Raw genomic sequence first — 12154 nt, 5'->3', positions numbered from 1 at the left:
GGTCTTGAGCTACACATAGCCCGTCTCTTGGCCTTGACGCAAAAAAAGACGGTGCAAAAACAGCGCTAAAATTATATGATACCCCTAATGGGACACATGTGTGAAATATAACAGTAAAGGCAGCCAGACAAATTCTGACAGTACAGTCAGTTGGAAAGCATAGGAGAAAAAGAAAAATGTCGGCGCGTGACTGTACTGTCAGTATTTGTCTGGCTGCCTTTACTGTTATATTTCACATGTGTGTCCCATTAGGGGTATTATATAATTTTAGCGCTGTTTTTGCACCGTCTTTTTTTGCGTTTCAGTTACACATAGCCCGTCTCCTGTTCTCCAGCTACGCATAGCCTGTCTTCTGGTCTCCAGCTACACATAGCCTGTCTCCTAGCCTTGAGCAAACACATAGCCTGTCTCCTGTTCTCCAGCTACACATAGCTCATCTCCTGATCTCCAGCTACACATAGCCCATCTCCTGGTCTCCAGCTACACATAGCCCGTCTTTTGGCCTTGAGCAACACATAGCCCATTTCCTAGCCTCGAGCTACACATAGCCCGCCTCCTAGTCTCGAGCAACACATAGCCCTCCTCCTGGCCTCGAGCTACACAAAGCCCTTCTCCTAGCCTCGAGCTACACATAGCCCATCCCCTGGTCTCCAGCTACACATAACCCGTCTCCAGCTACACATACAGTAGCCCGTCTTTGGGCCTCCAACTACACATAACCCGTCTCCAGCTACACATAACCCATCTCCAGCTACACATAGCCCGTCTCCAGCTACACATAGCCCATCTCCAGCTACACATAACCCGTCTCCAGCTACACATAACCCGTCTCCAGCTACAGTACACATAGCCCGTCTCCTGGTCTCCAGCTACACATAGCCCGTCTCCTAGCCTCGAGCAAACACATAGCCCGTCTCCTGATCTCCAGTTACACATAGTCCATCTCCTGGTCTCCAGCTACACATAGCCCGTCTTTTGGCCTCGAGCAACACATAGCCCGTTTCCTAGCCTCGAGCTACACATAGCCCTTCTCCTGGTCTCCAGCTACACATAGCCCGTCTCTGGGCCTCGAGCAACACATAGCCCGTCTCCTAGTCTCAAGCAACACATAGCCCTCCTGCTGGCCTATAGCTACACATAGTCCATCTCCTGGCCTTGAGCTACACATAGCCCTTATTCTTGCCTCAAGCAACACATAGCTTGTCTCGCGGTCTCGAGCTACACATAGCTCGTCTCATGGTCTCGAGCTACACATAGCTACACAGGCTACGTCTCGTGCTACACATAACCCTCCTCCTGACCTTGAGCTAAATATAGCCTGTCTCCTTGTCTGAGGTACCAGCAAATGGCTATGAGTAGCTCAAGGCATTAATCCAGTTAAACTAAAGGCATGTTACTACTGGCTGAAGTTGAAATAAAGTTGTTGTTTTTTTAATTAATTTTGCTGTTTAAGCCTGTTTTTAAATGATGAAATGAAGCATGTTATTTTTTTAATTGTTTGGTTATCCTGGGACAATATTTATTATAGGTCACAAATAAGTAAAAATTTTATTCTAAAGGTGATTATTTCTAAGAAGGCTTATTACAATAGTACATTGTTAACTTCATTGCCAGGTACGTGGAATTGTTTGATTATATGGGCAGAGCCACCTGAGACCAAAATTAACTAATGGCATTCATAATATAATAGCCATAGTGTTATCTTGTACTTAAAACTCAGTTTATAAGGTCTCGGTGGCAGGAATTTCCCATCCTATTGTCTGATATTTTGCTGCACGTATTGTATTAAAATTTCATGTATTGTATTGTCTTTTTTTTTTTTTTTTAAAGCACTGTGTACATTGTTGGCACTCCATAAATAAAAAAAATTCATTACATTACCCATGTACATTTTTAAAAAAAATCATATATTTTTTGTCCAAGAAATGTCATGCAATGTCTCAAACAGGTGGGAGAAAAACTAATTAAATTAGGATATTTATAGTTTATGCTCATGAGCTGTTTACAAGGAGATCAATGGATCCCAAATGTCGTCCAGTTTTCTAAGGGAACTTTTCAGACAGCAGTTCAATTTTTCCACTAGCATCATTTCCTCAATTTTGTATTGTTTTCCCATGGTAACCAGCTGTTTTTAAGGGTGTTTACCTAATATCTTTCCCAATAAGACTTTGAGTGTTGTCTTCTATGAGTAAAGTTTCAACCCCAAATTTAGCACAGGTTGAACTTGATGGACATCTGTCTTTTTTAACCTCATCTACTATGTAACTATGTAGCTCCTCCTTGTTCCATTTCAATTGTAAGACTATCATCAGCCAGTCAACTATATGAGGAAAACCATAGGTACCTAATAACATAATAGATTTCAGTGCAGCACATATACCCCGTCTCTGCCAGGGAGGCCTGCAGTGCATTACTGCCTCCTGTGACGGGTTAAAAGTACAGTCTCTCACATAGAGTAAGGTCAAAGTGAGCTATTGCACTGATAGGCGCAGATTAAGGGCCATATTTATTAAGCGGTGCTATTCCATAAAACATCATCCAGCACAGTTTAGTAATATGACCTTCATCAAAACCGGACTGCATGATTAGCTACAGACCTGTATGAAACATTCCTTTGCTAGGGAAGGTCATTGAAAAAGTGGTTGCAACCCAACTGGAAATTCGTCGGTCACCCTTGATATTTATGACCCATTTCATTCAGGATTCAGAAGATGGCATAATACTGAAACAACTCTGATTTGTGTGCTTACTGATCTCCTGCTGGCGAGAGACAACGGTGACTGTTCATTCTTAGTCCTCCTTGACCTCTTTGCAGCATATATCGTGGACCATGGGATCTCAATGGAGCACCTGAAGGATTTCTGTGGACTGGATGGCACTGTCCTCAGCTGGTTCAAATCTTTTCTCACTGGCAGATCTTCAGGAGGGTACTCCTCTGAATCAGTGCCCTGGCAATGTGTCACATGACTATCTTATCTGCCATGTTATTTGCAGGGTACATGCTACCACGTGGTGACATTATCACACAATATGGCCTGGGTTATCACTGGTATACAGATACACACAACTCTACTTGTTCTTTACACCAGGTACTAAGGACCCATTATCAGTTCCCACTAAATGTCTAGCTGAGCTATTAGAGCGAAAGAGTGCCAGTTGGTTGAGGTTGAATCCTGATATAACAGAGGAGCCGTCTGATGACGACAAGACTTGAGTTGCGAAAAATCGTGGTGTTATCCTTGATGGTGGCTTGACACATTAGATACCAGCTGTCATCAAATCTTCATTTTTTCACCTGAAGAATATAGCCAGGTTTAAGCTCTTGATTCACCCAGAGGAATATCCCTACCATGGTTCACACCTTTGGGTTCTCACACCTGGACTACTGCAATGCACTATACCTGGGATCTGCCGCTGGCGCAGAATGCTGCGGCCAGGTTGTTAACTAACCAGACCCGATCTTGCCACATTACACCTGTTCTCTGCATTGGCGAATCTGTATTAAGGTTGACTTGTCGACATCCAATGCCCTATATAATCAGGGTCCTAGCTATCTGAAAGAGCTCCTGGTTTTCTACACTCCCACTTGCTCACTTCGGTCCACAGATGAAGAACTCCTAGCAGTTCTCAGAATCTCGTTGACTTAATTTGGGGCCCAAACTTTTAGCCAGTTGCTCCCACTCTTTGTAACTCTGCCTCATATGAACCGAGAGGCCCCCTCCCTGGAAATTAATAAATTTAGCTCTATGCCCAGGACATACTTGAAAACGAGAGGTAACTCTCAATGTATTACTTCCTGGTAAAATATTTTATAAATAAATAATTTTTTATAAATAAATAAATGTTTAAAAAAAGGCTTAAGGCATATCATTCATGAACCACAACCTGTCTGACATTTAATACTTATCTTTCCATTCTGTATTCTGTTCATCCTATAATTTCATTTTGAACTTCCTTTCTCTTACAGGTTTAAATGTTTTGTTTTTTTAGTTTGTAATTGTGAAACGGTTAAGTACCATTGGGAGAAAAGCACCGCATGAAGTTATTATTAATATTATTTACAGCCCATTCAAGTGAATTGGCTCTTCCCGCATGGTAGGTGTCCCTGGAGTAGCACCATTGAGTAAACATGGGCCTAAAACATGGTGACTGATGCCCGTAAATAATGGCCATATATTTTTTATCTACAGCAGCACTCTGAAGTGGGGGGTGTCACGGGAGACCAGGTTTATTTTGGTAAACCCATGTACTGTACAACAAGAAGTAATACATAAGGAACAGTTAAAAATACACTTACTGGGGGTGGGGGAATCTAGGCTTTCCTAGGTGCAGGGCGCCCGATTGGATGAGCTTACCCTGTCTGGGATATACCCCCGGTTTTCCTGGTCCTCTTTTCGGCTTCAATTCCTAGCCGCGACCGCTCTGTTCTATTTTGAGAACATGGGCGCAAAATACGGGACTTCGTCTCTGCGAGGCAAACTTTTCAGGCTTCCAAATGAAGCCGGTCGCTTTCTTATTTCATACAGAGCTACTTTGAAAAGCCCGCCGTAGCTTCATCGACTCACCTCATTGGTTGGCGTGGATGGACTTGCTCCCTCTCTTGGTCAGCACCTTACATACACTCCGCTGGGCTATCCCGAGAACCGAGGGGGAAGGAGCAGCCAATCGGAACGTGGGAATTCCTCCCCATCAGAAAGAGGGGCTTGACCCCGGCTGACGTCAGAGGAGTAGCGTGCCCAGCAGGTTCGAAAAGCCAGGTGCGCGGGAAATATTATTTTAGCCAAAAGGAGAGCAGACTCTATGGCTGCATCCTCCCTTGCTAACTCATTGCCACCTGCAGGACCTGCTCCACCAAGTCTGGAAACTAAAATAGGTGTCCCCGCAGGTGCCCTATAGAACATTATAAGAAATGTATCAAACCTAATCAAATATACTTTAACACGTGGGGAACATTGGGGAGACTCATAACTGTAAGGGACTTCGGACTGGGATATCGGGGCTCGAAACTCAGGAGTCTGGGGGATGCTGGACAGCCCCGGTGTAATTCTACTCATGTACCGGCAAATAGTGCCTGCACGCCGGGTAGAATGAAGGTACCGCCGGTAGCTCCGGACCCCCAACTCCTGCAAACAAAATAATTGCATTCTTACCCAAACATCCCACCTAAATCTTACACACAGCACGTTTCATGGGTCTGGGGCAAAGGGAACATGGAAAGTGGAAAGTTTTCATGTAAAGATACCTGGCCCTTGGCTTATAGTGCTGGGTAGCTGCCAGGGACCCAAGGGCAACCAGAGGGCTTAACCTTTATTATGAAGCCTGGTTACCCTTGCCCGTCACAGGGGGTATGGTTTCTTCCACTCCCATGATACTGTAATCAAAATGCAGTGGCAGTGAAGCTATTTTTGCTGGAAGTTCTGTACAAGACAATACACAGAGTTTCTAGAACTATATTGTGCAAAGGGGAAAGAGTTTCACTTTGAGACCCCACTCTTTAATATGGTATGGCCGAAGTGATTCTATTTGGGGGTAAAGATTACAACTACTGTTTTATATTTACGTCTCCAGATTACCACTAATTTATTATGGACATACTAACGGTTCCATTTTCGATCTAAAGAGGAAAGGATTTATGTCAGGAAGCCTCTCTCTTTCTGTTTTTCTTTTAGCATAAATATTGTATATACATGTGTAAAATATGGTCAGAATAGCGTTTAGAAAATGTTAAATAAATGGAGACTTATTTGGGGTCAGGCACATAACAACTTCTCTTTTTATTAACGCTTTCGATGATTGATGTCAACGTGGTCGCTTGTAGTAGCAACCCTGTGGTTACCACCAACACCCATTGACTTGAACGGAAGTTCAACAACATTGAAGGTCCCTCCACTTCCATTCAAGTGGGTGCTGGTCCCGGCCACAGGGTTTCTCAACAGGTTACTCAATGTGAGCCCATCTAGAAAACGAGCATTATTAGCGTGATGTTTCCTGAACATCGTAATGTCCCCATGCATGCCGGCCCCCACAATGTTCAGGACGGCCTTCGGGATAAGTCATTTTGAACACTTGTATTAGGGCTATCATGGGAAGTGAGGTGTGTCTTGGTTAAGGAAGGACTTGTTCACACACATTGCAAAACCTGCTTTGTTTCTTCCATGTCAATGCCATTAACTGTTGGTGGAAAACAATAGCCAATGGTTTTTTGCCCCTCTATTGACCACTCTGCCAGCTAAAAACGCAGAGAGCAGAACAGAGCCCAGCAGCACCCCGTCGGCAGCACCCGCACCACGCTTCCTGTCAGCCCTTACCGGCTTCTTCATACGTTCTTCACCAAGTAAAACTTCATATACTTCTTGTCCCATAATTAATTGTTTGCACAAAATTATATAAATAGGGCAGAAGGAGCGGCTCAGTGAGTAAAGAACTGGCTGAGAACAACGACCCTGAGATTGAATCAGGGGTACCTGGTTCAATTCTCGGTGTCAGCTTCTTGTGACCTTGAGCAAGTCCCTGTGCCGCAGGCGCCAAATATATAGATTGTAAGTTCTATGGGCAGTGGTGGATTACCCATCAGGCCCGGGCCAAGGGCGGCAAAATGTGCCGCCCCCATACAGAGGTCATGCTCTCTGGCATCTTGGGCTTGCTGGAAAGTTCCTTACCTGCTGTCTCCATCTTCTTTCTGTAACGTCAAATGATTCTGCAGTATCACACGGCGACTCCTTGCGGCGTCAAATGACACCACGATGTCACGTCGCTGTGGCAACGAGACGCCGCGTGATGTCATGTTGGTGACGTGACGCTGCAATTTCGAAGAAGACAGGGGGGCAGCACCAAGTAAGTGGCCAGGGGCGGCGGTTCTGGAAATCCACTGCTATGTACCGGGTAGAGACTGTGTATGTAATAATTCTATAAACCGTGCTGCTTATCGCGAACTACAGTATATTGTAATTGTGAAGGGCTTTGAGTCCCATTGGGACCAAAGCGCTATATGAAATAAAGTTATTATATGAAATAAAGTTATTATTTACAACACCTTTTGTTGTAACAAAATCTGTTTGCTTGCCAAAGTTAGTATCAGCAAAAATAAAAGCTCTTTGCAGACAGAGACTCGGCACAAGGCGGCTGTAAGCAAAACACGTCCCATTAGAACAGATACAGGTGCGTAATTTAACAAGATTTCTGTGGTGTCATCGAGAGAAAGGGGGGAGCTGGTAATTGGACGTGCATGTATCATACTGAAGCAGCAAAAACATTGCTAATTAGAGCAGACAGATACAGGGCCCTTCCTAACTGGAACAGATACAGAGGGTATAATTAGTACGCTGGACAATCGTCTTCGTTAGTTCCTGAATTCTTGGGGACAAGTGCAGCTGTTGTCCCAGCTGGCTGGGTCTCAAGTGTTCTGCGCCAGCTGCCGTGTGAATCTCCGAAGTCGCTGACATATCCCTCCTATTTAAGCACCGCTCCCAATTAACCCCATCGCTGACAGAGGCGCGTTAAAGGGGAAGTCCAACATAGCATTTTTTTTTTTTTCATCTGCGAAAGTAATCCAGTGGTTGAAGCGATTTAAAATAATAACTAGTGATACTGTGCCTGGCATCCAAAAATAATGGAGTCAGGGTATTTTTTTCTGGAGGAGTGGCGCAGTGAGTAGGGACACTGACTATACCCAAGGACACTGACTTAGAACTGGGTTCAATGCCAAGTATCAGCTCCTTATGGTATTGGGGAAGTCACTTTACCTCCCTGTGCCTCAGACACTAAAAACATAGATTGTAAATTCATCTGGGCAGGGACTGTCTGTAAGAATCTTATGCACCGCGCACTATACTGTAGTTGTGAAGTGTTCTGAGTCCGATTGGGAGAAAAACGCTATAGGAAATAAAGCTATTTTTATTATGCATTAGAGAGAAGGTATGTTATATTTATTCTTAGAAAGCAGACAGGGAGAGAGGCTTCCTAAAAATAAGTCAATTTTCTCTTATTTGCTTCAATCAAATTAGTTTCTATTTTCTTTGGGTCCATGTCATTCTAATGGTATCTAATACAGTATATTATTGTTCTTCTCCCTCGCTAACGATGGCCAAATTAACAAGAAAGTCTGGATCAGTAATTTCCCTGTTTGTACAGTTTGCAAACCATCGTTTAAGATATAGACAGTGACAAAATATTTGGTTGCTACGGAGACATTACAAGTTTACAAATGGCTTATACTGTATATAGGTGCAGTAACCTATATGCAGCCCTTCAACATGTTCACCTTTATGCTATGCAGGACTCGGGCGTAACTACAGTACTGCAAACCCTGCCATGCAGAGAGGCCTGAGAACAGGGAGGGGGGTTTGGCCGGTGCTGGAAGTTTGGCCCGGTCACAGGTTGGGCCCAACTTCTGCCTCGGGCTGCTGAGGCCTCATTTGCTGCGGGCCCTCACGCCAATCTCCCTCCTCCCCTGCCAGTGAACACGTGTCATGGTCGGCACGAGATGTTGGGCCCATTCAGAAGTTGGGCCCAACTTCTGCATAAACCCGCGTGGCCCAAGATGATTCTCACAAACACGGAACTTGGGGCCTCACCGCCACCCCACATTGCCCACAAGGCAAGGAGGGGGGAGGATTGAGTGAAAGATGGGGATTGAGTGTGAGGAGAGGAGGGGGAGTAGGATTGATGTTAGGAGGAGGGGGGAGAGATTTAAGAGGAGGAGGGGAGGGAAGAGTTGGAGGGGGAGAATGGGAAGAGATAGAGAGGAGGTGAGAGAGGGGGGCCTTTAAAATGTTTTGCAGGGGGCCACAAAAATGATATGTATGCCACTGGCAGGACTGAACATTTAAAGTACAGCAAGGCCCCGCTTCTCGGCACCCCGCTTTTTGGTGATACGGCGGTACTGAGAAGGGGGCCGCCATATCTGCGCAGGCGCAGAACAGGCAGGCCCGAGGTCGCGGATGCGCAGAATGAGGGGTTTTCCGAGGTTGCGCATGTGTAGAAGGGCGAATTGCCAGTCTGCGCATGCGCACACGCCGAAAATCGGCGATTCTGCTTTCCGGTGATTTTCACTTTGCGGCTGGCCCTTCGAACGGAACCCGTCGCATGCCCGAGACCCTCCTGTACCAGATATATTAAATGAAAGATCCTACTGATTTGAATGTTTTCTTTGATACATATGTTGCATTTTGTTTTCACCCACTACATGGAACCTGCCCCTTAAACGCATTGAGAACTCAATGGGGGTCTCGGTAACAAGGTAAAAGCGTGGGAATTCCGGGGGCATTAAAATGGCAACATATGGAATAAAGAAGAAAAACAATCCACTAAAATGAATAGGACTGTGTTTCTTTGACATGAGGTGCAGTGTTGTTGCACCATAATTGCACCACTCTTACCTTTCTACATAGGGGCGGTTCTTCATTAAATTTCAATAGTGCCGATCAGACACAACAGCACACATTCAATGGGAGTTTCCGTACGATAGTGACCCGATCAGAACTATTGCAGTTTAAATGTGCAGTCTCCCCAAATGTTCTGTTTTGAAACTGAGTTCCACGTGATGCCCATTAAATCAGGTGACCAACTATCTATTTGTTAATTTAATTTGAATATAAAAAGCCCCAAGCCAGCAGAAGTGAGTTCACATGGAAAATCCTGATTTATTCTCACTTTCTCCCCTCCAACCAGGCAGCACAGAGCTGTTCTCCATGCAGACTACAAAGGATCAGTAGACATGTCTTATCTTCACCTTCTCAGATAAGAGGTTCTTCGTATTCTACTAAGGTCACGTCTCGAGCGAGGATTAGCAGCCATATTTATTTAGGTTTTGGGCTCATTTTTTTAGAAATAATATACACAGTTTGAAAAAGCATGGTAAACAGACATCCAGCTATACAGTGTGAGGAAGTAAATACAAATACCACGTGAGCACATTTGCACGTCTCGGACAGCTCTGCAACCTTGTCTTTCCCCATTATTGCTTAAACAGTGCTTCCAGTGCAGCTAGGGATTCTGGGTAATGGCATGCAAATGAGCACAGTGTGTCTCTCTTTACTTCTGATTCATTTTAACATAGACCCCTATGAGCTGATGCCAGCCGCATTACACAGCTATTCTGTGCAACCTGGGTTTAAGAAGTGCATGACCAGTAACCCCACTCACAGACAGCTGTTTCAAACTTTTGTTTCTCATCAATGCGAAGCTGGTCCCTGGCCATGCAACGTGAAGCAAGTACGTGGGTATAACCAGACATTAAAGCAGTGTGGGGAAGAAATCTTTAAGAATTAAACGTGGAGATGAACGCGCCCCCTTATTGATTAACCCCTATAGATGGGGTGACCGCTTTAGACGGGACAGTCGTGGATTTTCTATTAAAAGCCGCGTGTCCAAAATCGTTCAAATGTCCCGGGTTTTAGGTTTTCCCTGATTGAACTTAATACTGCGTGTGTATGTGATCGATCATGTCAAAGAGTAACCATTGTAAACGTCTCGGTAAACACTAATGAAACAATTTGTTCATATAAACCAAACCGTCGTTTTGCTCCACACGAGAGTTTGTGTTATGTTAGGAAACTGAAACAAATCTATAACGCAGTGTAAGTGGGGGACGTTATTAGATAAATACCAGGATAATATTTATTTGTAAGTGACGTCATTTGTTTTATAAATAATTTTTTACGGTGTCCCGTTTTCTACTTTGAAAAATCTGGTCAGCCTACAGACAGACCAGAGGTGGGCAACTCCAGTCCTCAAGGGCCACCAACAGGTCAGGTTTTCAGGATATCCCTGCTTCAGCACAGGTGGGTCAGTCATTGACTGAGCCACAGATTGTGCTAAAGCAGGGATAGCCTGAAAACCTGACCTGTTAGTGGCCCTTAAGGACTGGAGTCCCCCCCCCCCCGCCCCCCCGCTAAAGAGCACTATGTTATGTTGCTTAGAGGGGAACCCAGGGGGGGGGGGGGAGAAAGGGTTAATCGCATTGTGATGTGACTTGGTAATAAAGGGTATGGTTATATGACGTGACCTCAGACATACAGCTGTATTTATAAGCATGTAATGACCCTGCTTTCTGGAAGGTAAACAACCCAGCTTTATCTTAACAAGCAAGAGCCAGGATCCCCATGCGATCCAAAAGAAATAGCAGCTTATGAAGCCATTAACCGACTGCTAAATCTCTCCGTCTGCTTATATAACTCAGAAAGGATGCTCACAGCTGACCCTTGTTCTGCCGGAGGCCGCGCCACGTTGGTGACGGCAGAATGCGGGCCGGTTAAATGATGAGAAACGGCCTTTCTTTATCCGCCCGGGAAGCGAGGAGATAAAGCGACGCAGAGTATGACAATGAGCCACCAGCAGCGTTTGTGCACTTCTTACAGGAGGGTGGTTTACCCGCAGGCAAAGCAGGAGAACAGCCGAAACCGTGAGACCAGGGGTTCTCTACTCCAACAGGACAGGTTTTAAGGATATCCCTGCTTCAGCACCGGTTGCTCAATCTGTGGCTCAGTCGAAGAGTCTGCCTCAGCACAGTTCAAAGACTGAGCCACCTGTGCGGAAGCAGGAATACCCTGAAGACCTGAACTGCTGGGGGTGTCTCGAGGACTGAGTTGAGAATCCCTGCGGTTGGCGAACGTGTCAAACTTCCATCCGCGGGTTCTTTGCGGTGGTTTCCGCAGCAGTCGATTCGCGATGGAATATTGGACCTTGAATTTGGCACTGTAAATTCAGGCGAATGCCTCTAAACCCACGCACCACCCCCCCCCCCCCCACCCCCAATTCGCTTTGCCCCGCCCCTTCTTCGAAAGCCACAGCATTCGATCGGCGAATGTTAGGATACATTTGATTCGTCCTGTGCGCACGATAAAAAAAAAGTGGCGAATGTGCCCCATTGGATATTCGTGCCTGCGATGAAACGCGGCGAATGTGTGCGAATGATTTGCCCATCTCGGCTGTTAACCGCTTCCTCACCAGAGGGACGTAGCACTGGTCCTCAAAACAATACGCTTTTTACCTAGATATCTTGGAACTGGCAGCTTATGTAGAATTTACTATGGTGTTAAATTAAGTGAGCAGTCCCACAGCAGGGGAGGTAGTTTGTACTTGCACTGACAGAATATATTTTGAAGGCAAACCCCCTCCCTCTCTTACACCCCCCACAGCCTACGCTCTCCCCGTA

Source organism: Ascaphus truei, chromosome 21 (genome assembly GCF_040206685.1).
Source record: "Ascaphus truei isolate aAscTru1 chromosome 21, aAscTru1.hap1, whole genome shotgun sequence".
In the NCBI taxonomy this organism is placed as follows: Eukaryota; Metazoa; Chordata; class Amphibia; order Anura; family Ascaphidae; genus Ascaphus; species Ascaphus truei.
The sequence above is the reverse complement of the archived record's forward strand: the minus strand, read 5'-3'. Positions refer to the sequence as shown.